This window comes from Myxocyprinus asiaticus, chromosome 35 (genome assembly GCF_019703515.2).
Source record: "Myxocyprinus asiaticus isolate MX2 ecotype Aquarium Trade chromosome 35, UBuf_Myxa_2, whole genome shotgun sequence".
Taxonomy (NCBI): Eukaryota; Metazoa; Chordata; class Actinopteri; order Cypriniformes; family Catostomidae; genus Myxocyprinus; species Myxocyprinus asiaticus.
The window spans coordinates 16,319,072-16,345,971 of NC_059378.1; the positions used below are offsets into that span (position 1 = coordinate 16,319,072).

Sequence of the window (26,900 nt, forward strand, 5' to 3'; positions counted from 1 at the left end):
AAACTAATATACACAAAGAATGACAAAACAACCAGTAAGCACACGGATAATACAATATATGTTAAAAGAAAGAGTACTTAACAACAAAACTAAAGACAAAAACCCATTGTTATTAACTTCCCCCCTCTGAAAACATTAACAAATGGTATGGACTAATTGGAGGGGTGTGGCTGTTGCTTTAAGAACTGGTTGAGACCAGATGCAATGTTTGTTTGTGCTGCATGTGAACCCGAAATGTAACAGCAAAATGGATGGTTTGGAGGCATGTTCAAGAAATAAAGGTAATTTGACTGAAATGACGATGTGTTGTGGCATTATTTGAAAATATAAGATATTAAACAGACATGTTAAACAGGAAAATATATACAAGAAAACAAACAATAAACACCATGACCTCTTACTTTGGACAAAAGCACCACAAACGATCACAACACATTTCTGATATAGTAAGATGTTGAGTGCCGGTATAAATCAGTGTAGGTGTGTGCATGTGTGTGGGTGTCAAATAGGTTTGCAACGGTATGATATTTTCACGGTACGATAACAGTCTCAGAAAATATCATGGTTTCACGGTGTACGGTATTACGCAATTATTATTATTATCAGTTACAATGACCCCTAAAGGAGTGAAAACAATTTTATTTTTATTTATTTTATTTTGTTTTTGGTTGAACAAATGCTTTATAATAAACTTGAAACCATTTTTATTTTTATTTTTTTTTTAAATGGAAGTATGTGTAAAAAAAAAAAAAAGTCTCCATTTTGAAAATAAAATAAATAGCATGTAAATATAACATGTTATATAACTAAAGCATGTTAGTTTACATGTTAGCATAGCATGTTAAATTAACTACTAAATGAAAAATAACATCAGCTGTGTGAGCTTTTAAAGTAATGTCCTACGATTATTCACAATTAATATATACTGTAGGTGCGCGACAGCGCAGCCAAACTGCTCCTGTCTGTCCCTTTAACTCAGTGGTTCTCAACAGGTTTTGCTTCAGGACCCATAATTTACATTGGAAATCAAGTTTTTTTTTTATGTTGCATAGTTTTGTTCATGGTTTTCAAGTACAAGGACATGCATCAAGTGACATCTTTGTTGTTGATGTCAACAACAAACCTACAGGAAGTTTTCTTTCCCCCCTTTTACAAATACAAGAGAATATTTACTTATGAGCCCATTATTATCCCGTTTGTTTCCTAATTTCAAACATAATTCAAACAGAACATACATATTACACAGGAGGAAAGGCTCCTCATTACCATGGTTAGGTCAGTGTAGCTAGTCTTAAATAATAGTAATAACAAATTATAGTATTTATGAAAAAATACACTGCTGTTCAAAAGTTTGGGGTCACTTGACTGAAATGTTTCATGTGATCTTAAAAACCTTTTGATCTGAAGGAATATGCTTAAATGTTTTAAATTAGTTTTGTAGAGAAAAATATGATTGTGCCAACATATTAATTGATTTAATTACAAAACTAAAATGTAATTTAAAAAAAAAAAAGTTTTTGAAGTGGATGACTTGGACTGAATAATAAAGCAGCCAATAAGTGCCCAACATAGATGGGAACTCCTTCAATACTGTTTAAAAAGCATCCCAGGGTGATACCTCAAGAAGTTGGTTGAGAAAATGTCAAGAGTACATGTCTGCAAATTCTAAGCAAGGGTGACTACTTTGAAGATGCTAAAATTTAACATTTATTTATTTTGGATTGTTTTAGTCACAACATAATTCCCATAATTCCATTTTTTGTTATTCCATAGTTTTGATGACTTCTATTATTCTAAAATGTTAAGAAAAAAATAATAAATGAATGAGACCCCAAACTTTTGAACGGCAGTGTAAATACTAACTGAAACACATCATGAAACTTTAACTACAACTGCCACTGTTGATATAAAATGAGGTCTAATAGATTCTACCTTTAGATCATTTCATATGAAACTATAACTTTGTCAAAATATAACAGTTACTTTTACTCATGTAAAATCATGAAACAATTTTGTAAAGGTGATGTATAATGAAAAACAAAATTATTAGCGCATAGCAGTGTTGCTCTTTTCCTCAGTGCTGTTTGGCATGTCAGGGCTGCCTACTGTTTGATGGGTTTGACTTGACTTTGTAATGCTTTAAACTAGAAAAGTCTCAGCTGAATTGAAATTGGTCACATCAGTTTTGAGGTCTGCGCTCTGCAACATCGAGGGAAGCCTGGTTGTTGCACACGCGCGTCAGAGAGCAGATCATTAGCGCGAGCTGGTTCCGTTACACTTGTGCGAAAGTGCAGATGAGAAGCCTTTCGCTGATTGCGAGATTATCATCAAATCTGCCTCGGGAGTCCTAAATAGGCTATCACTTGGGCGGCCGCCGAACTATCTTCAATGGGAGAACCATGGCATTGTTCTTTCCCTGCTGCCCGCGACCCACCAGTTGAGAAACACTGCTTGAACTCACACACACTCACTTATGTCAGATCCTCTCGCCTCGCTTCTCTCTGACATTTTCTCCGCTGCATGTATGTGTGTGGCACAAGTTGACGAGTTTGACAGGCAGACGAGGAGAAAAGGAGATGCGCACATGCAGGTGAGATTCTCCGTCCGGTTGTATTTTTTTCTCAATACCGTAGATAAGCAAATGTACATGGTATGATAACCGTCAACTTTCATACCATGGTATACCGTGAAACCGGTATACCGCTGCAACCCTAGTGTCAAATCCATGTAAGAGTTTAAAACGTCAACAGTCTTAGCCTGTGACAGGAATACTCAACATAATTTCAGTCCATAATTCAAGGTTTATAAGGTTTTCCTTGACCATATAGTTCATAAGTCCATATCTGATTAAAAAACATAAAAAAAATAATAAAAAAAAGTTAATTCCTCACCAAACCTTTGGTACCCTTATGGCAAGGCCTGGAGGAGATTGTAAGGTAGACTTCAACGAATAATCCATGCAGAGAGTAAAGTCCATCATTGCACAATGTTATAATCCGTAAAGGGAAAGTTGAAGTCAGCAATGTAAATCCCAAATTATAGTTGATCAGAGTCAAACAGAGAATAACAATAAAAACAATGAAAAAATAAATAATAAAAAAAAAACCTCTGTGGACAAACACAATCAAACAAGCAGTCAAATAGGGAAATACTCTAATATACATATACACAGAAACTAAAAACACTTACACTGAGCATAGAACAGAAATGTTCCTCAAAGTAGGGTTTGGCAGCTAGCAGTGGTGAGCTAAACTCATTGCTAAAGCAGACATGTGCTTGTTCCTTACACTTCTCCTTACATAGAGACTGAGCTCAAAGAGGATAAATCTCACTAGTGCTCTCTAGTGGCTGGGATGAAAATTACAACAACGACAACAAAAGAATAGTAACAGGAAGAATTGTTACATACCCCACCCAGCGAAAGAAGGCTGGACCAAGCCGTAAAACCTTTTCCATTTCTCGACATGGTAGGTATCTAACTGGTTGGGGTGGTCTAACATCTCTACTCTGTAATTGGTTGTGTTTACCTGCTGTACTATTTTGGCAGGACCTATCCACTTAGGAGCTAGCTTGGCCATGAAGGCATCTTCAGCACGAGACAGCGGATGACTATGTACCCATTCCATGTCTCCAACCTCTGGTCTCCGTCTAAGATGTTGTACTTCTCTTGGCGTGCTTGAGCTCTTGTGAAATTTTCCTTTTACCTTCGGAAGTAAGGCTTGCTGGTGTTCACCCACCTCATATGCCATTTGTTCTGGTTTTGGTAGGTGCTGTATAAGACGTTCCAGTGGTCCTTTCAACTTACGTCCCAGGGCAATTTCTGCTGGTGAGTATTCAGCCATGCTGAATTAATAGTGAACCTGAACTCAGAGATCCACCTATCCCAACTTTGATGGTTCTCCTTGACAAAAGAGGCAATCATGGTCTTGAGGGTTTTGTTTATCCTCTCTGTCAGGTTGGTCTGTGGGTGGTATGCATTGGTCAGCTTTTGAACTACACCCCACTGCTTGCAGGTAGCATTCAGGAGTTGATAGGTAAACTGTGGACCTATGTCAGATACAAGGCAAGCTGGGGTTCCCTAACAAGTAAAAATCTCTTTTATCAGGGTATTGGCAATCAATTGTGTCTTGGCAGATCATATTGGGAACAACTCAACCCACTTGCTGCAATAGCCCACAGTGACAAGAAGATACTCATTTAGATTTGAGCTTTTTGGAAAAAGACCCATGAGATCTATACCTAACAAATGTCCTGGCTCAACCACTGGAGTACACTGAAGGTAACCGGAGAGTTTAGTAATGCAAATGTTGTACTGCTGACAGGTTTGGCACTGTTTACAGTAGTTCCACACATCCTTTCATATCTCAGGCCAATGTGTCACATTAAGCAGGCAACGTAGAGTTTTCATTTGACCTAAATCAGCACTCACAGTTTTATCATGTGCAAACTGTAGAAACTGTTGCCTGAGTGATGCTGGCACAACAACTTGAAGGGTTTGTTCTTTCTGAGCATCTGGAATGCATCTGTTGTTGTTTTTGGTATTTATTGCCATATCAGCATCAAGGGCTATATCATGGCAAGAACAAGTTATAATCAAAAAATAAATACAGCAAAAAAGATTAAATATATTAAAACATGAAAGACTAATATATATATATATATATATATATATATATATACACATACACACACACACACACACACAGGTGGCCAAAAGTTTGGAATAATGTACTGATTTTGCTGTTTCGAAAGGAAATTGGTACTTTAATTCACCAAAGTGGCATTCAGCTGATCACGAAGTATAGTCAGGACATTACTGATGTAAAAAAACAGCACCATCACGATTTGAAAAAAGTCATTTTTGATCAAATCTAGACAGGCCCCATTTCCAGCAGCCATCACTCCAACACCTTATCCTTGAGTAATCATACTAAATTGCTAATTTGGTACTAGAAAATCACATCAAAGACAGTCAAAAGCTATTTTGTTCGTTAAATGAAGCTTAACATTGTATTGTTTTTGAGTTCAATCATTGTTTTGAGGAATTAAGGCTGTACAATGCTTGAAATTACCCAAAAAATTGAGATTTCATACAAAGGTGTACACTACAGTCTTCAAAGACAAAGGACAGCTGGCTCTAACAAGGACAGAAAGAGATGTTGAAGGCCCAGATGTACAACTAAACAAGAGGATAAGTACATCAGAGTCTCTAGTTTGAGAAATAGATGCCTCGCATGTCCTCAGCTGACAGCTTCATTGAATTCTACCCGCTCAACACCAGTTTCATGTACAGCAGTAAAGAGAAGACTCAGGGGTGCAGGCCTCATGGGAATAATTGCAAAGAAAAAGCCACTTTTGAAACAGAAAAACAAAAAGAAAACATTAGAGTGGGTAAAGAAACAGACATTGGACAACAGATAATTGGAAAAGAGTGTTATGGATCTTAACCCCATTGAGCATTTGTGGGATCAGCTAGATTGTAAGGTGTGTGAGAAGTGCCCAACAAGACAGCCACACCTATGGCAAGTGCTACAGGAAGCATGGGGTGAAATGTCACCTGAGTATCTGGACAAACTGACAGCTAGAATGCCAAGGATCTGCAAAGCTATCATTGCTGCACGTGGAGGATTTTTTGATGAGAACTCTTTGAAGTAGTTTAAGAAGTTCTGAAATTCTTTTTCTTCAAATTGCAATAGTAATTTTTCACGTTATTAATGTCCTGACTATACATTGTGATCAGCTGAATGCCACTTTGGTGAATAAAAGTACCAATTTCTTTCCATTAGAGCAAAATCTGTACATTATTCCAAACTTTTGGCTGCCAGTGTGTGTGTGTGTGTGTGGGGGGGGGGGGGCGGGGGGTGTACATACATATATATATATATATATATATATATATATATATATATATATATATATAAAATATAATTCTATATAAGATTCTTTAACTGTATTTGTGTTAAAAATTCTAAATGTTTTCCAGGTAACCCTGTATTCAACAAATCCTTCTAAATATTCTTAAATGCATTTGAACAAATAACCAATATGTACAGCATAATGAATGTGACTTGAATCTATAGGGTCAAGTTTGGCTGCATCCCATAGAGACTGAAGAGAGATCATCTTTCTGACCCTTGCCTATTTCTTCCCAATGGATGGGCAAATCTTCATGCTTACTTTTTGCCTGGTACATCACAATTTGCACTGGATCTTCATTTACGGTAACTCTTCGTGACACAGAATCAGGCACAATATTACACTGGCCTTTCCTGTACTTTACAGCAAAGTCAAAGCTCTGGAGTCGTATGGTCCACCTAGTCAGATGGGATGAAGGTCGAGGTTGATTAAAAACCCATGTCAAAGCAGCATGTTCCATCAGTACCTCGAAGTGTCTTTCTTCTAAGTACTGTCTCCACTTCTCGACGCCCCAAACATTCTTTGCAAGGCATTCTTACTCTGCCACGGCATATGCCTTCTCAGCACCCTGTAGTAAGTGGGAAGCATAAGCAATCATGTGTTCTCTCTTATCTGTCTCTTGGGTTAGCACAGCTCTGAACCCGATGTCACTTGCATCAGTCAGTACTTTAAAAGATCTAGTGTTGTCAGGTGGAATGAGCACTGGAGCTTATTGTAAGGCATCTTTCAAGGCTTCAAAAGTAATTTTACACTCCTCAGTCAAATTCCATGGTATGCCCTTCCTCTCGAGGTTATGCAAGGGAGCTGCTCTCTCTCTGAGAAGTGTGGGATAAAACAATGATACCAACCTGCAAGTCCGAGGAGTCATTGTATGTCCTTTACACACTTGGTCTCTGGAAACTTCCTTACAGCTTCTACCTTAGCATCTTTGGCACTAATCAATTCCTCAAAGATAACATGGCCTAGGAACGACAGGGATTTTTTGAGGAAGTTGCAATTTTTGAGATTGAGCGTTAATCCTGCATAGTCTAGATTGTGGAACACTTGCTTTAGGTCTGTGAGATGTTGTTGAACATTCTTGCAATACACAACAATGTCATCGATATAAAAAAGCAACATTTGCTGATGAAATCTTGCAAGAAATGTAGCAGCGGAATTTTTACAACCAAAAGGAAGACGTACAAATTCATACTGTCTATTCTTGGTGACAAAAGCTGTTTACTGAATGCTGCAGCCATCCATACTCACTTGCCAGTATCTGCTACATAGGTCCAATGTGCTGAAGACAGAGGCACCATGCAAATACTCAAGAATGTCTTGGATTTGAGACATAGGAAATCCATCCAAAGGTGTTTTGTCATTCAAAGCCCTATAGTCGACACAGAGTGATTCCATCTTTTTTGGGGACTAGGACAACTGGTGCTGCCCATGAAGATGTGGATAGTCTTATTATTCCTTTCTTTAGCATGCTCACTATTTCATCATCAGTTAATTGTTGTTTGGTAACTGGAACTGGATAAGCCTTATTACCACAGAAACAGTGGTTATAATCTGGTGTTTATTAACAGCAGTATGACCCATTTTTCTGTACAGACAGTCTAGTAGTAGACTTTCAAGTTGCATCTTCTCTCTATGAGAGGCATCTTCTATACCCACCAACTCCTTAATGACAGTGACAGCAGTACTGGAGATTGGAACCAGAGGTAAAGCAATATGCAACTTCACTAAGGCTGGTGACTGGCAAGTAGAAAATGGTCGAGGGATTTCTTCCTTCTCGGATAAGGTGCCATTGCTAAAGTCCAATGAAATTCCCGCAGAATTTAAGAATTCAAGGCCCAGAATGAAAGAAAATGGCAAGTCTTGATCTCTCATGATGAATACCTTCACGGGATAGTGGTACCCATGAATTGAGCATTCCAATGACACTTTGCCCAGTGCATACTGGATCTGTCCATTGGCTAGATCAAAGGTTTGTCCTCAACATGGTTGCCAGTTCTCTTTATCTAACTTTAGCTGATTCCAGAGGAATTCTTTCATTAGAGAATATGTACTGCCTGTGTCGACTAAGGCTTTATGGTGATGGTTCCTTATCTGTACGGTAAGAGCCAACAATTTTGGAGAAAATTCAGTGAAAATAGAAATGTTGTTTCTTTGATGTTGTCCTCCAATTGGCTTTTGCGGCCTGCTTCCTGTTGAAGCTTGTCCAGCATTTTGTTGTCTCCAAAATTCTCTCTCTTCTGAAATATCTCGCTCTACCAGGGTTTATACTCATACCAGTTCATCAATGGTAGACACTGTACCTCTAAGATTGCTAGCTATGCGTGGGTTGCAGTTTCTCAAAGTGGCTTGGAGAATCTCCTTCTCCGACATCTTTGGCTTTAATCTTAAACATAAGGCTCTGTACTGAAAAGCAAACGTTCGAATACTCTCATCTATTCCTTGCTTTCTTTCTCAGATCCTTCTCTCTACTTCGACTTCATGGACGACTGGCAGGAAGGATTGCAATAAACGAATTGACTCCAGGTCTTAACATGATTTCTTTCGGATATCCACCAGTTTTTAGCTTTATGAACCAATACAGATGGTAGAGTGGCTAAGATTTCACCATCAGACATTGGACGTATAGCTAGACACTCCTCACATTTTTCTATGTAGGCAAGGGGATCTTCACTCTGTTGGCTGACAAACTTTGAGAACTCTAATTTAACTGCTGCCTGGTAATGGTGACAATGTGTACAACTGTTTGACGGGTGCTGGTTTGAAGAACTGAAGCTGTAGGAGCTGAACCAGTGGCAGGAGTAGAGGCATCCATGGGAGTAGACCGAAGCAGTGTCTTTATCTGATCATCTCTCTCTCTCTTTTTTTTTATTTAAAGAGTCCATCACCAACTTTTCTAACTCTTGCATGTTATCTTCAAAAACCTTTTTCAGAGTGTGGCATTCTTGTCTCACCATGCACTCTAACCTTTCTTCTAAATCATGTTTTCTTTGATCTCGCACAGACTTTTCACTCTGCTGGTGCTGAAGGAGATTTTGCATGTTGGTTTCAATATCCTTCAAATGAGCCATATTGTCCCACTCAAAGCTATTAAATCTCACTTCTAATCCATTGACTTTTGCTGCAATGACCAGGCTGATGAGACTTTCCTCAATCTCCTCTACGGGTGGAGGTGGTGGGAAGAGTGTTAAATCTGGGGCATCTTCTTGAGCCTCTTCCGCTGCCTCAACCTCAGAATTTAAACTACTAATAGAATGGATCAGGTCTTGAATTGAGTCACGGTGTGTAATGAAAGGTCCATCAGTAAAGTCTGGGTCTAGATTGGGTACAGACTGACCCTCTATCTCTGCATTGGATGGGTCCATACTTATAAATGTGAAACTGTGCATATATAAGAATGCATGAACTTGTTAATGTGGTATCTGCCTTCCTTACTCTAGATCACTGGTTCCCAACCCTGTTCCTGGAGGCCCCCCAACACTGCACATTTTGTATATCCCTTTTCTGACACACCCAATTCAGGTCTTGGAGTCTTCACTAATGAGCTGATAGTTGAATCAGGTGTGTTTGACTAGGGAGATATCCAAAATGTGTAGTGTTGGGGAACCACTGCTCTAGATAGTCAGAATAACAGATGAGACACAGTTCACAAAAATCAAGAGATAAACAGCAGTTTAACAAAAATAGAAATACTGACCACATAAAACAAAAGGGTTAAACAATGAATGATATAGCTGGTTGGTAATGTTTGAATTGTCTAGATGGTCCCTGTTTAGGTGCCAAATTATGTAATGCTACCTAAATATCTTATTCAGTAAGTATCAAAACTAGTGATGAAAGGTAACCACCCAACATTACACCAGATATAGTTAAGCATATATTTAAAGATTTCAGCGGAACCAGTATAAACATGAGCCACATGAACTCAAGCAAAAGCAACAGTGACAATGTCCATTGACATAGGTATACTCAACATAAATCTGACATTTAGTCCATAATTCAAGGTTTATAGTCCATAAGGTTTTCCTTGATCATACAGTTCATGAGTCCTTATCAGAATGAAAAACATAAAGTCAATTCCTCACCAAACCTTTGGTACCCTTATGGCAAGGCCTGGAGGAGATAGTTAGACTTCAACAAATAATCCATGCAGAGAGTAAAGTCCATCTTAATATGATATAATCCGTAAAGGGAAAGTTGAAGTCAGCAATGTAAATCCCAAAAATAACTTACAGTTGATCACAGTCAAACAGAGAAAAACAAAAACAAAAAAACGCCTCTGTGGACAAACACGTAGTGATGTGACGTCAACACCAAAGCTTCGAAGCTTGTGTCGAAAAACCAACATATTTTGCATTGAAGCACTGTATCGGAGCTTGATTCGTATTGGGAAAGTCATGTGATCTGTGATGTCCGAAGCTTCATTTGGCTAAAAACCTTGTGACTGCTTCAGTATCTGGTTCAAAAGAAGTGCAAATCCTAGTGCAACTTTGAACTCAATAGGTACATTAGCACGGGTACATCTCATGTTAATAAAATAGTACTGTCCAGCCCACAAGCATATTTATTTCCCAATCTACTTGTTGATATTCAATTATTACTCTAATACATTGTTTTTATATTTATTTTTTATCTATAAAAAAGTATCTTCATAACTCATGTAAGCATCCCTTAAGGCTTGAGCCTTAACTAGTTTATTTCTTATTTATTTATAAAACCTTGTTTTATTGAATGAGAAAAAATAAAATAAAAAATACACTATAGCATTCATAATACATTTAATTTCTTCACAAATGTTGTCATTCACAGTGGGATACTAGTTATGCTTCATTTTTTTTTTTTTTTTTTACCATCAGATGGCAGTATTTTGAACCTTGAACTGAAGCTTCGAGTAATGGACCCATTTTCAAAACATTTGTATTGAAAGCCGCTTTGCTTCATAAGGCTTCATTTGCCCTTCACGACAAGCAAATAAGCAGTCAAATAGGAAAATACTCAAATAGACATATGCATAAGCACAGAAACTAAGAAAAGGAAACACTCCTCAAAGTAGGGTTTGGCAGCTTGCAATGGTGAGCTAAACTCATTGCTTCTGCTGACTCAGACATGTGCTTGTTCCTAACTCTCCTCCTTACAAAGAGACTAAGCTCAAAGATGGTAAACCTCCCTAGTGCCCTCTAGTGGCTGGGATGAAAATTACAACAACAACAACAACAACAACAACAAAATAAAGAATAGTAACAGGAAGAACTGTTACAATGTGATCAGTGGGTTTTCAACTTTATTTTTAATATCGTGTCATCCTATATTAACTTACTACTGCTAACAACCTGGAGCTGAACATGCTCAACACGCTGAACATGCTCAAAACGGTGGAGATGATTTTGGACTTTAGAAGGAACACCCCAACATTGACCCCCCTCACCATTCTAAACAGCACTGTGGCAGCAGTGGAGTCATTTAGGTTCCTGGGCATTACCATCTCACAGGACCTGAAGTGGGAGACCCACATTGACTCCATTGTGAAAAAGGCCCAGCAGACGTTGTACTTCCTTCGCCAGTTGAGGAAGTTCAACCTGCCACAAGCGCTGCTGATACAGTTCTACTCAGCAGTCATTGAGTCTGTCCTCTGCACTTCAGTAACTGTCTGGTTTGGTGCAGCTATGAAATCGCATATCAGAAGACTACAAAGGACCATTCGGACTGCTGAGAGGATTATTGGTTGCCCCCTGCCCTCCTTTCAAGAACTGTACACTTCCTATTGAGTATTTCTATATATACTTTATTTTCTATTCACTTTTTATTTTTATTCTATTTTTTATTATTATCTCTGTCTTGTTGCTGTATTGTTTGTACACTGGAAGCTTCTGTCACCAAGACAAATTCATTGTATCATTGTGTCAAGCATACTTGGCAATAAAGCTCATTCTGACTCTGATTCTTCCTGTTTGATCCTGAGAAAACATCATCAAAACAAATGTACATTTGCAAGTAAATGTACATAATCTTGTATAATCCATGTACTATTAGTCATAAAAACCTTATGCTGACACATGTAATGTAGGTTCTTCTGTTAAGAGCTGAATCTCTTTCAGGGATTGTTTCTGAGTAAAAATGGCAAACCTGCTTTCTGACAGTCTCAGCCCCCCACCCTCCAGCTCTATTAGCAATCAAGCATGTCATAGCCAGTGATGCAGTCTCTAATGACACATTCATAAATCTGCTAGTGGGAAGCCAAGACTAACTGCCATCTCCAGCATTTTGCCATCCAAGCAGAAGTGCATCCACAAATATATGCGTGTAATGAATTTGAGAATCTGTAGGTGTAACAGTAGTGGGCCGCCAGTTTGTGTGACTGTGTGTGCATGTGAATGTGTGTTCTGTAATAGTCATAATTTACAGCAGGACGGGACTATCCATTAATACAAACAAGACTGATGTGGTTTGCCAATGGAGCTCCTGCCAACCGTCCTTAATGCCTATTTTCACCATCCAAAACAACCCACTAACAGTTGTGCCATCATTCAAATATCTTGGCAACATACTTTCAGATCTCTGCAGTATTGATCTTGAGGTTGAAAGCTGGATTAAACGAGCCTCAGTTGCATTTGGAAAGCTTAGACGAAGGGTCTTCACTAACAAAAATATAAAACTTTGTACCAAAATTGCTGTCTGCATTACCAGACTCTTCTATGGCTGTGAAGCCTGGACAACATACAGCCATCATTTCAGGGTGCTAGAAAGGTTTCACATCGGATGCCTTCAGCACACCCTTAAAATCAAATGGTGCGACCATGTGCCTTACACTGAAGTTGTGTGCTAGAGCACATTGCATGAGTATCAAGGCCAGAATTGCTCAGCGACATCTGCGGTGGGTTTGGCATGTTATCAGAATGTCATAGGACAGACTTCCAAGATGGATCCTGTATGGCCAGTTACATCATGGTCAGCAAGGGTTCTGAAAAAAATGGTACAAAGACCAAATAATAACCGTCCTGTGAATGTGTAATATTCCACCAAAGGATCTGGTGCTTGCTGCAGCTAACCGTAACACTTGGTGGCAGCACTGCCAGCATGGATTCGAGAGGCTTGAGGAGGAGAGGACAGCCAGGAGACAACAGAAACGTCTCAGGCGACACACACCTGTGGCCACTCCCACACATTTAGCGTACATTTGCCCCACCTGCAGCAAAGCATGTGGTCCCCGGATTGGGCTTTTTAGCCAATCTGTTTTATAAGTCAGGTGAACATTAAACCTAAAAAATAATAATAATAATAATAAATATGAAAAATAATGTGAAATATTTGTGATTCACTCTTTCTCACACAAAAGTTCTCAAACTGTTTGAGGGCTGTGAATTAACTGGGACACAAAATCAAAATCAAATCACTTTTATTGTCACACAACCATATACACAAGTGCAATAGTGTGTGAAACTCTTGGGTGTAGTTCCGAGAAACATAGCAGTCATGAGACATACAGGTGCATCTCAATAAATTAGAATGTTGTGGAAAAGTTCATTTATTTCAGTAATTCAACTCAAATTGTGAAACTCGTGTATTAAATAAATTCAATGCACACAGACTGAAGTAATTTAAGTCTTTGGTTCTTTTAATTGTGATGATTTTGGCTCACATTTAACAAAAACCCACCAATTCACTATCTCAAAAAATTAGAATATGGTGACATGCCAATCAGCTAATCAACTCAAAACACCTGCAAAGGTTTCCTGAGCCTTCAAAATGGTCTCTCAGTTTGGTTCACTAGGCTACACAATCATGGGGAAGACTGCTGATCTGACAGTTGTCCAGAAGACAATCATTGACACCCTTCACAAGGAGGGTAAGCCACAAACTTTCATCGCCAAAGAAGCTGGCTGTTCACAGAGTGCTGTTAACAGAAAGTTGAGTGGAAGGAAAAAGTGTGGAAGAAAAAGTTGCACAACCAACCGAGAGAACCGCAGCCTTATGAGGATTGTCAAGAAAAATCGATTCAAGAATTTGGGTGAACTTCACAAGGAATGGACTGAGGCTGGGGTCAAGGCATCAAGAGCCACCACACACAGACGTGTCAAGGAATTTGGCTACAGTTGTCGTATTCCTCTTGTTAAGCCACTCCTGAACCACAGACAACGTCAGAGGCGTCTTACCTGGGCTAAGGAGAAGAAGAACTGGACTGTTGCCCAGTGGTCCAAAGTCCTCTTTTCAGATGAGAGCAAGTTTTGTATTTCATTTGGAAACCAAGGTCCTAGAGTCTGGAGGAAGGGTGGAGAAGCTCATAGCCCAAGTTGCTTGAAGTCCAGTGTTAAGTTTCCACAGTCTGTGATGATTTGGGGTGCAATGTCATCTGCTGGTGTTGGTCCATTGTGTTTTTTGAAAACCAAAGTCACTGCACCCGTTTACCAAGAAATTTTGGAGCACTTCATGCTTCCTTCTGCTGACCAGCTTTTTAAAGATGCTGATTTCATTTTCCAGCAGGATTTGGCACCTGCCCACACTGCCAAAAGCACCAAAAGTTGGTTAAATGACACCAATGGTGTTGGTGTGCTTGACTGGCCAGCAAACTCACCAGACCTGAACCCCATAGAGAATCTATGGGGTATTGTCAAGAGGAAAATGAGAAACAAGAGACCAAAAAATGCAGATGAGCTGAAGGCCACTGTCAAAGAAACCTGGGCTTCCATACCACCTCAGCAGTGCCACAAACTGATCACCTCCATGCCACGCCGAATTGAGGCAGTAATTAAAGCAAAAGGAGCCCCTACCAAGTATTGAGTACATATACAGTAAATGAACATACTTTCCAGAAGGCCAACAATTCACTAAAAATGTTTTTTTTATTGGTCTTATGATGTATTCTAATTTTTTGAGATAGTGAATTGGTGAGTTTTTGTTAAATGTGAGCCAAAATCATCACAATTAAAAGAACCAAAGACTTAAACTACTTCTGTCTGTGTGCACTGAATTTATTTAATACACGAGTTTCACAATTTGAGTTGAATTACTAAAATAAATGAACTTTTCCATGACATTCTAATTTATTGAGATGCACCTGTATACCAATTTACAATAAACATCAGATTTACACAACGTAATTTAAAATCTAATATACACATAATTTCACACAACACAATATACAAATAATAACATACAATGTACAGTATACAATACACACAATATAGAGTACACATTATACAATAAAAAATAGTATATATAGTATATGTAAAATGTACAGTAGTTTGTATTGTACTGTATTGACATTCAGGCTGTCGGTTGATAGTCAGTTGCCTGTGTGTTGTTAAGAGAGATATAATTTATGACAGTCCAGTGTGAGATAATAAGATTAATAAAGTGCAGTGCTGATGTATATTGATCGTGAGAGATCAAGAGTTCAAAAGTCTGATTGCTTGGGGGAAGAAGCTGTCATGAAGTCGGCTGGTGCGGGTCCTGTTGCTGCGATACTGCCTGCCTGATGGTAGCAGTAAGAGCAGCCCATAGCTCAGGTGGCTGGAGTCTCTGATGATCCTCCTTTGCCTGGTATATATGTCCTGGAGGGAGGGAAGCTCACCTCCGATGATGTGTCTGGCAGTTCGCACCACCCTTTGCAGGGCTTTGCGGTTGTGGGCGGTACTATTGCTGTACCAGGCGGAGATGCAGCCAGTCACACAGAGTGAAAACGCAAATCAAATCAAATAGAAATGATGAACAAACTGCATTTGCGAATGGGGAAGTTATTATGTTCAGTTCAGCAGCCAGAGTTAGGGCAGAGGGGAATTAAGTGTACATCCAGTCAAAACATTGGGAGTTTTTTTTTTTTTTTTTTTTTGAATATTCTTCCATTACACATTTATTTAGCTGAAAATATAGCAGGGCCAAATAACTCTTTGCCTCTCACTGAATTGGTGAGTTCAGGCACTTAAATAACTATTCATTAAAACATCTTTGTGCTCTTCGCCAATACCTATATGCAGAAAATGGCCGTGGCATTAAAGCAGTGCAGGTAGGTTCAGAAACAAAATATGTAGGAGGAGACGGACCGCTCATAAAAAAAAAAATAATGGGACAAATTACAACACTCAATATCATGGCAGCTGCAGGAAGGGATGCCCCACCTTTAAGCTGAAGGTGCACACAGTATTGCTTTCCTTAATAAAAAGTTTTACTCACAAAGAAATTAATAGTAATTTTGAAACATATCTATTAAAACATGAAGACTCAAGTCATATAAATAATGCTAAAAGATGTTTTATTCTACATCTAGTGGGTCCCCTCATGGGGGCAGTCATTTTAAAATCACATGACCAGCTGAATATAACTTGCTTACTCTCAGTAACCGCCCTACTATTAGGCATTTTCACTAATGGATTAATGGCTAACTGTGAATAGTGAATTTTTACAATGGCCTCTGTAAATTAATTCTATTGTGTTTGAATGATACTGCATCTAGGCCCCTAGAGGTCAGGGTAAGTTCAAGATGACATATTCAAAAAGTCCATCTTTAAAAGAGCTAAGCGTAATGTTGATAAAGACATCATCTGTTTCTTTACTCAAGCGCGTGTATGTGCATTAGCCGGACCAGCCTGAAAAATCCACTTTTACCGTGATTTGGTAATAAAGATAAACGAGCAAAATTTATAACATCACTGTTGTCATATTTTATTACGGATTATGATGTTATTGAAACATAGTCTCGACAACAAGTTTTGAACAATGAATTACCTTAAAGACAGCATAAAATAGTTTGACAATTGCAGGTTTTTATTTTATTTTATTTTTTATAGTTGACATATCGTATTAAAACAGGAAGTTTGGCTGGGACACTATGAAAGACTTTTATTTATTTATTTTTTTTTTTATCAAAAGCCTATCAAAAGCCTTTTGGCTATATATATAGCCAAAAGGCTTTTGATAGGTCATAACCATGATTTGATACTTGTTAGTTGGTTGCAGAAAGTATTAGTGGGAGGGACATTGTCATTTGATTGGACAAAAATCTGTTTAGCGCAACGTGCCCATTTTCCTGGAAATGTAAAAACTATAAAATTAAAATGCATATATCTGCTAAAGGTTAATTTTGTTCATTTGAACTTTTAAGAGTACACTAGTATGGCTTCATAGTTAATAGATAGGGACAAATAAGCCACAATACTCCAGTTTTTATTTCAAAGGTTCTTTAGGAGACTTTGAACAGTGATTATGTTAGAAAAAGAAAGTGGTCATAGATGCTGACTTCCATTAAAGAGCCTGCAAAACCCAGCACTGTAGGAACTTTCACTACTGTATGTATTTAAACTGACAAATTTATAGAGTGCTAGAAAAACAAGGGTTCAGCTGAAAGCAGTTTAACATTTCTTTCTATGGATGGGGGAAGACCCTTCTCGCACTCACACTGCTCAAAGATCTGTTTGCTTTCTTTCTTCATGGCTCCTGGTAACTTTTTAGCCTTCAAAATCCATGACAGACCTGACAATTCCTTTACAAACCCATGGAGAGTTTTTAATCTGCAAAAAAAGTTGGGGGGAGGTACATTATTTTCCTTCCGACTGTCGAAGGAATATCATGAATAAATCAGGTGCTCAAGATGACAGTTGCAAAGTGTCATGCAGAAGATTCATGCAAAGGAAATAGCTTAACTGTGATGCAACAACCAACCATTTACAGCTGCTCTATTGAACTAGTAGACACCATCTCATTTGTCCTGCCAAGCCTGTTCCAGCTACAGCCAGCCTGAATGGGATATTTCCTCCCTGTATGATCCCCTGCAGCAGAGCAGACCGGCAAATGTGAGGTGACACGGTGTGAATTGAGTCAGGTTGTTTTGGGCTCTTGTGGTGATCATGCAAAATTAACTCTGAAAAACCGAGAAGAACGAGACAGGAGAAATACTGAGCCTGAACTGATGCCAAAATAAAACTTCAAGAAAAACAAAGGAATGTACTATATAAATCTATATCTCGTTAAACCTCATGAAAACCTGATGTCTACCCTCTATATTTAAAGATATAGCTCAAAAATGAAAATTCTATCATCATTGTCTGACACTCAAATAGTTCCAATCCCATATGACTTTTTTTCTTTTGTGGAAAAGAGTAATTTTTTAAGAATATTGGCTTCTTTTTTCTAGATAATGAAAAAGAAAGCAGACTGGGGCTGTCAAGCTCAGAAATGACAAAAAAAAACAAAACAAAAGTATAATAAAGTATAAAAGTATAATAAAATTAATCCATTCCAAAATCTTGCACTTTGCCGCAAATATTAGGCGCATCAGGTTGGACATCAATGACATAAAATATCATTGGTTCTTGCGTGAATCGTGACCAAACATCAACTTAATTTACGGCCTGTTCATCACACAAAGCTATCGTGGGGCTTCAGAGGACTTAGTCTCCATTCACTTTCATTATATTAAAGAGAGTGTCCAATACATTTTTTCTTTTGTGTTCAGCGGAACCAAAAATTCATACTGGTTCGGAACGACACCAGGGTGAGTAAATTACAGAATTTTCATTTTTGTGTGAAATATATCTTTAAAACAGGACAGTCTGCCTCTAACCGTTTTTTTTTTTTTTTTTTTTTTTTTTAAGCTGAAATAAGAAGGTCACCATCTTCCACTTAATCCACATAGTATGTCCATCCTTTCTGTTCCATGTGCTGACTGAGGTGAAACAGGTGCAGAGGAAATTAGGTATATTTTGGTATTTGCTCGCCTTTGTAAACCAAAGGTGCTCTGAGCTTTGCTTATCAATGGCCAAGGAACAACCGATCTGAGGACAGATAACAAAGGACATCCCACCAGGTTTTAGATACCTGGATAGAGCATTGCTTTTCTCTTTGCCTTTGAAATTCAAAAGACCATGTTTCAAAAGGAAGCATTTCAAAAGGGGGCGATATGTGTGGTAAAGGAAGGATGATGTGCTCTTTTGAGCAATGTGTCAGATAGCATTGTGGGAGAAGGAAAGGGCAAGGCTAGGTCATTACATCCCCACACCTGGCTGTACTTCAGAAGTCTGTCCCTTATCATTGAGACTACAAATAAAAAAAAGGATCTGGCTGGATAACCCTAAATATACGTTTTCTCCTAAAAGGCAAGGGAGGCAGTGTAATTGATAGTACAAAAATATGAGCACAAATAGTGTGTAAAGTACTCATTTTTCTAAAGTATGCTGTCCAACACAACAAGTGGATAAAGGTGTCCTAGGATCCATCCTCATTGAGATCCTAAAGTGTGGCATGAATCTGAGGGGTAGTGGTCAAAAACTGGCAAAAATGAAGAGGAAACAGCTCTGTGATTGGCTAATTACCCTGCCAATGTAATAATACATATTATACAACAATTAGTTCCGGTCTTCGAATCTGATTGGACGAGAGGTATTCCAAGAGTGCTGATAGCTCACACCATCAGCACTGGGACACTTGACTGTTTTTATCACTCCGCTTGTGTTTGTGGCGTTCCAAAATGACATGAAAGAGCAGCTATATGTGCGAATGTTCATTTGTTCCTGTGACATAAAACATTTGAGCCAGAAGGTGGTGACAAAAAAATGTCCTGTTTGTACTATGGGTGAGTTGAGCTGAAGTTGACAAACTGAGTGTTATCAGACAGTCCGCGATTTTCTTTGAAGTTATCCGGAATTGTCTCTCACTCCATGGGCCCTTGGATTTCTACAAAACTATAGCTGAGAAATAGAGTTAAACTAACAGCTTCAGCATTACTGTCGATCACAGCTGAGGGTTGCGACAGACGGAGTAATCAAACACGCTCCAAGGCGCCTACCTGATACCCAAAGTTGCCAAATTGTGAGAAGATGTAAACTTTCAACATGGTGGAGATGAGAACACTTTCTGTATGGTGTCAAAATAAGAGTTCATCAAAAAATGAACAAGAATGAAACTGGTGTCCTCCATGTTTTCTCTCTGACAACAAAACTCTTGAACATGGGTGAAATACTCAAAGGATAATTCTGATAGCATGTATGGCAGCATCACTCCACAATCGGAGTGGATTACTATCACACTACAACTGAGGAATAGAGTTAAACTAACAGATGCAGATAATCACACACACAGTCACTCACTCTCACTCATCTCTCTCTCTCTCTCTCTCTCTCTCTCTCTCTCTTTCTCATACACAAACATGTCCTTGTTTCTCGAATAACTTGTTATAGAACCATTTTCACTAGTTAACCCCACTGTATATTTGCTAGAAAACAAAGATTACCAAAAGATAAATAAATATAGAAATAAATAATAAAAAATGGATTATGCACATACTGTAGATACATTTACAAATAACAGTGTGTAATGTGCTTTTTAATGGGGATAGCTTGTCCAGTTAGTGGCAGTAGAATTAGGGTGTGTTCACACTTGTAGTTCGGTTCTCTTGGTCCGGACCAAAATAGAAAATGATACATTTAGTCCTGGTTCGCTTAGCGTTCACACTGGCATTTTTAACACCAAACCTAAAGATACGAAACAAAACGCATCAGGAAAAAGTCACAACCTTTTGTGCTATTTTTACCAGCTGAGAACAAACAACGAGCTAATAAAATGTGTAAAGGAGTCAAAACAGCGCCAGGAATTCCTCCGTTGCACACACAAAGGAAGATATGCTGCAAGGACAGCTGACGGCGGTTCTGACGCCTGTACCGAACTATAATGGGCAACATAGCTCCTATGATGAGAAGAACCAGGTATGCTTGAGGTCAGTATTAGGCAAATTACTTCCTGTTTTTGGTCCGTTTAGACATCTTTGGTCCATGTTGCGTTCATACATCAATCGAACCGCACCAGAGTCCGTTTGGAAGTGGACCGAGACCCACTATTCAGGCAGTTTTGGTCCACTTGTTTGGTGCGCACCAAGGTTCGGATGGCAGCGTTCACACTTGTTCAAATGAACTGCACTAACAGAGCAATCGCACCAGAGTTCGTTTTAATTGAACCAAACCTGCCAAGTGTGAACACACCCTTAGTCAGAGACTCACAACATGGCTGGCATTCCACATGCAAACACTCCACTGTCAACATTGTTACTAAATAAAAAATAAAAAAAGAGCAACAGAAATATGAAAGCTTCCGTCCCCCGCAGACATGCGATGTGCACCGTTTGCGATCACTACGTAAGCTGAGTGCTCAACGGAAAAGGAAACCGTTAAGAGTGTGCTGTTCTTGAAGGGGCAATATGCAGTTCTAACTGTTACAAGTGCAACATTTTCAGTGTGATGTTGTATATTATGATCTTATTCAACCACTGTCGAATATGCTGCCTTAACCAGCATCAGCAACTGACTAGAGAGAAGCATAATGTAACAAACTTGAAAAGTTTTTTTCAGCAAATACACATGCTAAATGGGGATGGAATGTGTGAAATGGATCAAACAAAACCTGCACACAATAACTGAAATGGATTGACAAACTTGCTGCCATTTTATTTTATTTATTTATTTATTTTTAATCGAAGGTGCCGGAATGCTGTTCCGGCCCACTTTAACCCCTGTATATAAAATAGTTCCCAGCAAGAGGACATACAGTCCACTACAGGCCAGTTATACATGAACAGTTATCTTGTATTCCTCATGTCTCTACTTTGTGATACACAGTCACTCAAAGAATGGATGCTTGCTAAAACTGATCAGGCTTACACCTTTTGACCTGTGACCTTTAGGGCAGGACAGCAAGAGGAGTGTGTTTCATCAAAATAACAAGTGTGGACAAGGTGACCTGACTCTTAAACAGAACAGGCACACACACACACACACACCTGTCCCTCTATTGTCCACCTCTGAGATTAAGAGGGCTGAATTAATGACCTACCTGGATGGAATGCAAGTGTAAGTGAGAGAGGTATTAAATAGTCGCTGACTGTACTACACAATCCCATCTATACATGTGCATGCCAACACATGTTGGAGTGATCACACACATATACACAATGGGACACACATACACATCTATATATATGTATGTATGTATGTATGTGTATGTATATGTATGTGTGTGTGTATATATACACACACATATATATATATATACACACATTACATTTACATTTATTCATTTGGCAGACGCTTTTATCCAAAGTGACTTACAAAAGAGGAACACATAAGTGAATCATCTTAAGGAGACAGTGGTACGAAAAGAGCCATATTACAAAGTTTCACTAGCATCAGAATAGTATTCAAAACATTTAAAGTGCAACAATAATTATATATATATATATATATATATATATATATATATATATATATATATATATATATATACACAGTATATATTAGTATATATACACAGTATATATTAGTATATATACACACTCTTTAAACCAGTAGCATTTAAATTGTCAAAAGGTAATGCTTTGAAGAGTACAGTACTGTCCCTAGAACTGTATGTAAAAACAATGCAGAAACCAGTCACATTTCATCTTCCATGTGTCTTTTAACTGTGGGCATCCAACATCCAGGCCACAAAATATTCCAGTAGCTTTTTACATGCTGTTATTACTATTTAGGACTTCACTACATTCTGTTATATTGACAAAACACTAAAGGAAACATTATGCCTCCGTTTCTTTTGCAGCAACAAAAGAGAAACTGAAATACAGCTTCCATCTCAACTAATGAACATTACCTAAAAAAAACCTAGGAGGCTCCTTTGCCAAAGCCATTGGAAACAGACCATTCTCTGCATGAGTCTAACAGACCAGGAAGCCTGTTGCACCTGCATAACTTCCCATTCAAACAAGGCAGTGAGCAAAACAAGCTCTGCACTCATTACGAAGACAAAAATAGGGGTGGCAAAATAAATATTTACCTTGTAGGGCTGGGTTTCAATGGAATTCCTGTGTGTTCACCATTGCAAGAACACTCTCTCTCTTCCTTCCCTCTCTCTCTCTCTCGCTTGCTTACTTTCTCCCCCTGTGAGGCGGCTGACAGGAGAATTGGTTATCTAATAGGTTCTCATGTAGCTCTGTCTCCCTCTCTCAAGTGCGGCTCTAAGGAGGATTTCCTCTCATGTTGATAAATTAGCATAAGCTCCTTCCTGGCTCACCTGTACTCATCCAACCTGTTCTGCGCCTCATCCACCCTGCTGCACCACACGCACCTGCTGAAACTGGACACACCAGCTCAATAACTTACTCTGTAGCATGGTAAAACAGTTACTTAACGTGGAAAATGATTCAGTTACACACCTGGGAAATACTTCCTGGGACACTAAAATGCCCAGCCTCTTTATTTGTTACAGTAGACTGTTTGTGAAGTAATTGCTACTTCTTAAATGGTGAGATTAAGGGGAGAAGACAAAAAAAAAAAAAAAAAAAAAAACAGCAATAAACCTAGAGCTTCTTTTCCCCTAAGGGGAATATAAACCCTATTCAGACTTTCTATTTGCCTTGTAAGCAGACACGACAATGAAACCAATTCTAACAGGAGTAGAACTTTCACATAATGGCCCAAAGGCATGAATCACCAATGTTATGCTTTGTTTAGTCTTCAAATGTACTTTTATAACCCAAGGCTGCAATAGTACAAATGGTTTAAATAGAACAATGACAATCAGATATTAGAAAACAATGTTTTTCTAATAAAATCTAAAAAAAATGAGATTTTATAAATGCATAATACCATATCCTAACTGCAACGTGAAACTGGGACACTTTTATAGGTTAATCAGAGTTTTTGCCCTGACCAGCTGCAGTTAAGCTACTGATGCTTTGTTTAAAATAATTAGACTGCTTAAATAATGTGGTGCACTTTCACAAAAGAGACAAACAACACACAGCTGTTTCAAGCCAGTAATTTGAATATATACACTGGTGGCCAATAGTTTGGAATGATGTACAGATTTTGCTCTTATGGAAAGAAATTGGTACTTTTATTCAACAAAGTGGCATTCAACCGATCACAATGTATAGTCAGGACATTAATAACATGAAAAATTACTATTACAATTTGAATAAAAAAAAATTCAGAACTTCTTAAACTACTTCAAAGAGTTCTCATCAAAAAATCCTCCACGTGCAGCAATGATAGCTTTGCAGATCCTTGGCATTCTAGCTGTCAGTTTGTCCAGATACTCAGGTGACATTTCACCCCACGCTTCCTGTAGCACTTGCCATAGATGTGGCTGTCTTGTTTGCACTTCTCAGGCACCTTACAGTCTAGCCGATACCCCAAAAGCTCAATGGTGTTAAGATCCATAACACTCTTTTCCAATTATCTGTTGTCCAATGTCTGTGTTTCTTTGCCCACTCTAACCTTTTCTTTTCATTTTTCTGTTTAAAAAGTGGCTTTTTCTTTGCAATTCATCCCATAAGGCCTGCACCCCTGAGTCTTCTCTTTACTGTTGTACATGAAACTGGTGTTGAGTGGGTAGAATTCAATGAAGCTGTCAGCTGAGGACATGTGAGGCGTCTATTTCTCAATCTAGAGTCTGTGATGTACTTATCCTCTTGTTTAGTTGTACATCTGGGCCTTCCACATCTCTTTCTGTCCTTGTTAGAGCCAGTTGTCCTTTGTCTTTGAAGACTGTCGTGTACACCTTTGTATGAAAAAGCATTGTATAGCCTTCATTCCTCAAAACAGTGATTGATGAGTTTCTAGAGAAAGCTGTTTCTTTTTTGCCATTTTTGACCTAATATTGGCCTTAAGACGTGCCAGTCTATTGCATACTGTGCCAACTCAAAAACAAACACAAAGACAATGTTAAGCTTCATATAATGAACCAAATAGCTGTCAGCTGTGTTTGATATAATGGCAAGTGATTTTCTAGTACCACATTAGCAATTTAGCATGATTACTCAAGGATAAGGTGTTGGAGTGATGGCTGCTGGAAATGGGGCCTGTCTAGATTTGATCAAAAATGACTTTTTCAAATAGTGATGGTGCTGTTTTTTACTTTGTGATCAGTTGAATGCCACTTTGGTGAATTAAAGTACCAATTTCCAATTTCTTTTTCTGAAACAGCAAAATATGTACATTATTCCAAACATTTGGCCACCAGTGCATGTTGTCAAAAACAAATGCAAACAACGAGGAGGCCAGTTAATTTTCTCACAGTTTTTTGTTGTAGTCATAGTTTGTCTTTTTACAAAAATGTGCTTTAAAATTTGTCAGTATTTCATCATGTCATATTCATTTAAGTCAGTTTTAGTCTGACGAAAATTACATATAATTTTAGTCAACGAAAATAAAATCTTTTAGTTGATGATGTGCAAAATGGACAAAAACGTGTCAAACTGTAACAGACCAAACTTTAATCACATATTTAAACATTTAGGGGAAAAAATTATAAACATTTTCTAATTTAAAAATGTATCAAACATATACATAGGATACACATATTTGTTGTGAAAAAAAAAAAAAAAAAAAAACTGAGCTCCTAAAATAATAATGAATAGACTGAAGTATTAGCTACTTTTTAGAAGTACTCTGAATACTTCATGCTTTAGAGACTTATTAATTTTCCGTAAAAGGATATTACATTGCATGTAGCATGTTTCTTATGGAAACAGTGTATTCACAAGGCAAGTTAAGCAACGCAAATTACACATATTCTGACTAGCGCGTCGTTTAGTTCAAGTTCACCTGTTCATTCTCTTCACTGTGTAGATGTAAGTTGCTTTATTACAAATATGTTGTGGATATAGACTACTATAATGATTAAAATCATGTATAAATAGGATGCGTGTGCTGAGGATGAGGGCATGACCGGGCTGTGATGGAGCACAGCCGGCGATGAATCAGCTGATCAGCGGGAGAGCAAGATTAGGGGTGGCTGGGGGCAGATGTGAACTTTCCTTAGTCGAATTCATTGACTATGCTTTGAGGCTCACATTCTCCCCTTACACTGTGGGGTATGCAGTAATCCCGTGCCGCTGCCAGCACCCACGCCTGCCACAGTCAACGAGCCATCGCCCACGCCTGTCACAGTCAACGAGCCATCGCCCACACCTGTCACAGTCAACGAGCCAGCGCCCATGCCTGCCACGGTCAACAAATCAGCGCCCATGCCTGCCACGGACAACGAGCCAGTGCCTGAAGCCTCGACCATCCCAGAGCCAGCACCTGAAGTTTCGACCGTCCCAGAGCCAGCATCCTCGTGGCCGTTCCCACAGCAGTGCTCCTGGCCATCCAGAAGAGGAGGAGGAGAAGGGCCCCTGCTCTTCAGTCGCAGCCTGTACTCATGGCCAGAGGCCGTTCTCCAGTCGCTGCCAGTGCTCCTGGCCATGGAGGCCATTCCCCAGTCGCTGGCAGCGCTCCTGGCCACGGAGGCCATTCCCCAGTCACTGCCAGTGCTCCCAGCCACAGAGGCCGTTCCCCAGTCGCTGCCAGTGCTCCCAACCACTGAGTCTATTGATGAGGCTGTCCAATTCCCCGAGGCTGTCCAGTTCCCTGGGGCTGTCCAGTTCCCTGAGGCTGTCGATGAGCCTGCCCAGTTCCCCGAGGCTGTCCAGTTTCCCGAGGCTGTCTGTAACACTTTCAACCACTAGTGGCCACTAGAGGTCACTAGTAGGATAAAGACTTTTAGTTTGAAGATTGGTTTAGGTATTTGTTGTGTCTCTGTTCTCTGTGTTCCCCTTGATTGATCCCAGCTGTGTCTTGTTAACCTTGTTAGTTCTTGTGTATATATTGACCTTGTGTTCTCTCTGTCTTTGTCAGTTGATAACCTTTCATGGATGTAACGGTTTGTTCTGTTGTCATGTTTTGAGTTATTTTATGTTTATTTCTAAGTTTTAATTAAAAAGCCTGCACATAGATCCTCCTTCTCTTGCCTCTTTCCTGAAAACGTTACACTCATGCAGCTCAGTTGGAGAAATCCCCAATTATTAATGGGTTAGATGAATATGTATCTAATATATTCTTCTGTATACAGATTCTATAGATGTTTCTTCTCATTTTCATATCTTGCACTGTTAATATCTTGCAGTATAATTTTTATCTCATCATATTTTCATCAATAGTATGCTTTATTACAATCATTTAATTATCATC

At 38.8% G+C, this 26,900-nt stretch overlaps 1 protein-coding gene across 1 annotated transcript in view; it reads right to left on the minus strand.

Annotated features, from left to right (window-relative positions):
• LOC127425860 (inactive N-acetylated-alpha-linked acidic dipeptidase-like protein 2) overlaps positions 1–22,851 on the minus strand; it is a 492,025-nt gene extending 469,174 nt beyond the window's left edge. Inside the window, exon 1 of the mRNA XM_051672151.1 lies at positions 22,720–22,851. The gene's annotated coding sequence lies outside the window, so the exon portion shown is untranslated. The remainder of the gene's footprint in view (positions 1–22,719) is intronic.
• Between the last annotated feature and the right edge of the window lie 4,049 nt (positions 22,852–26,900).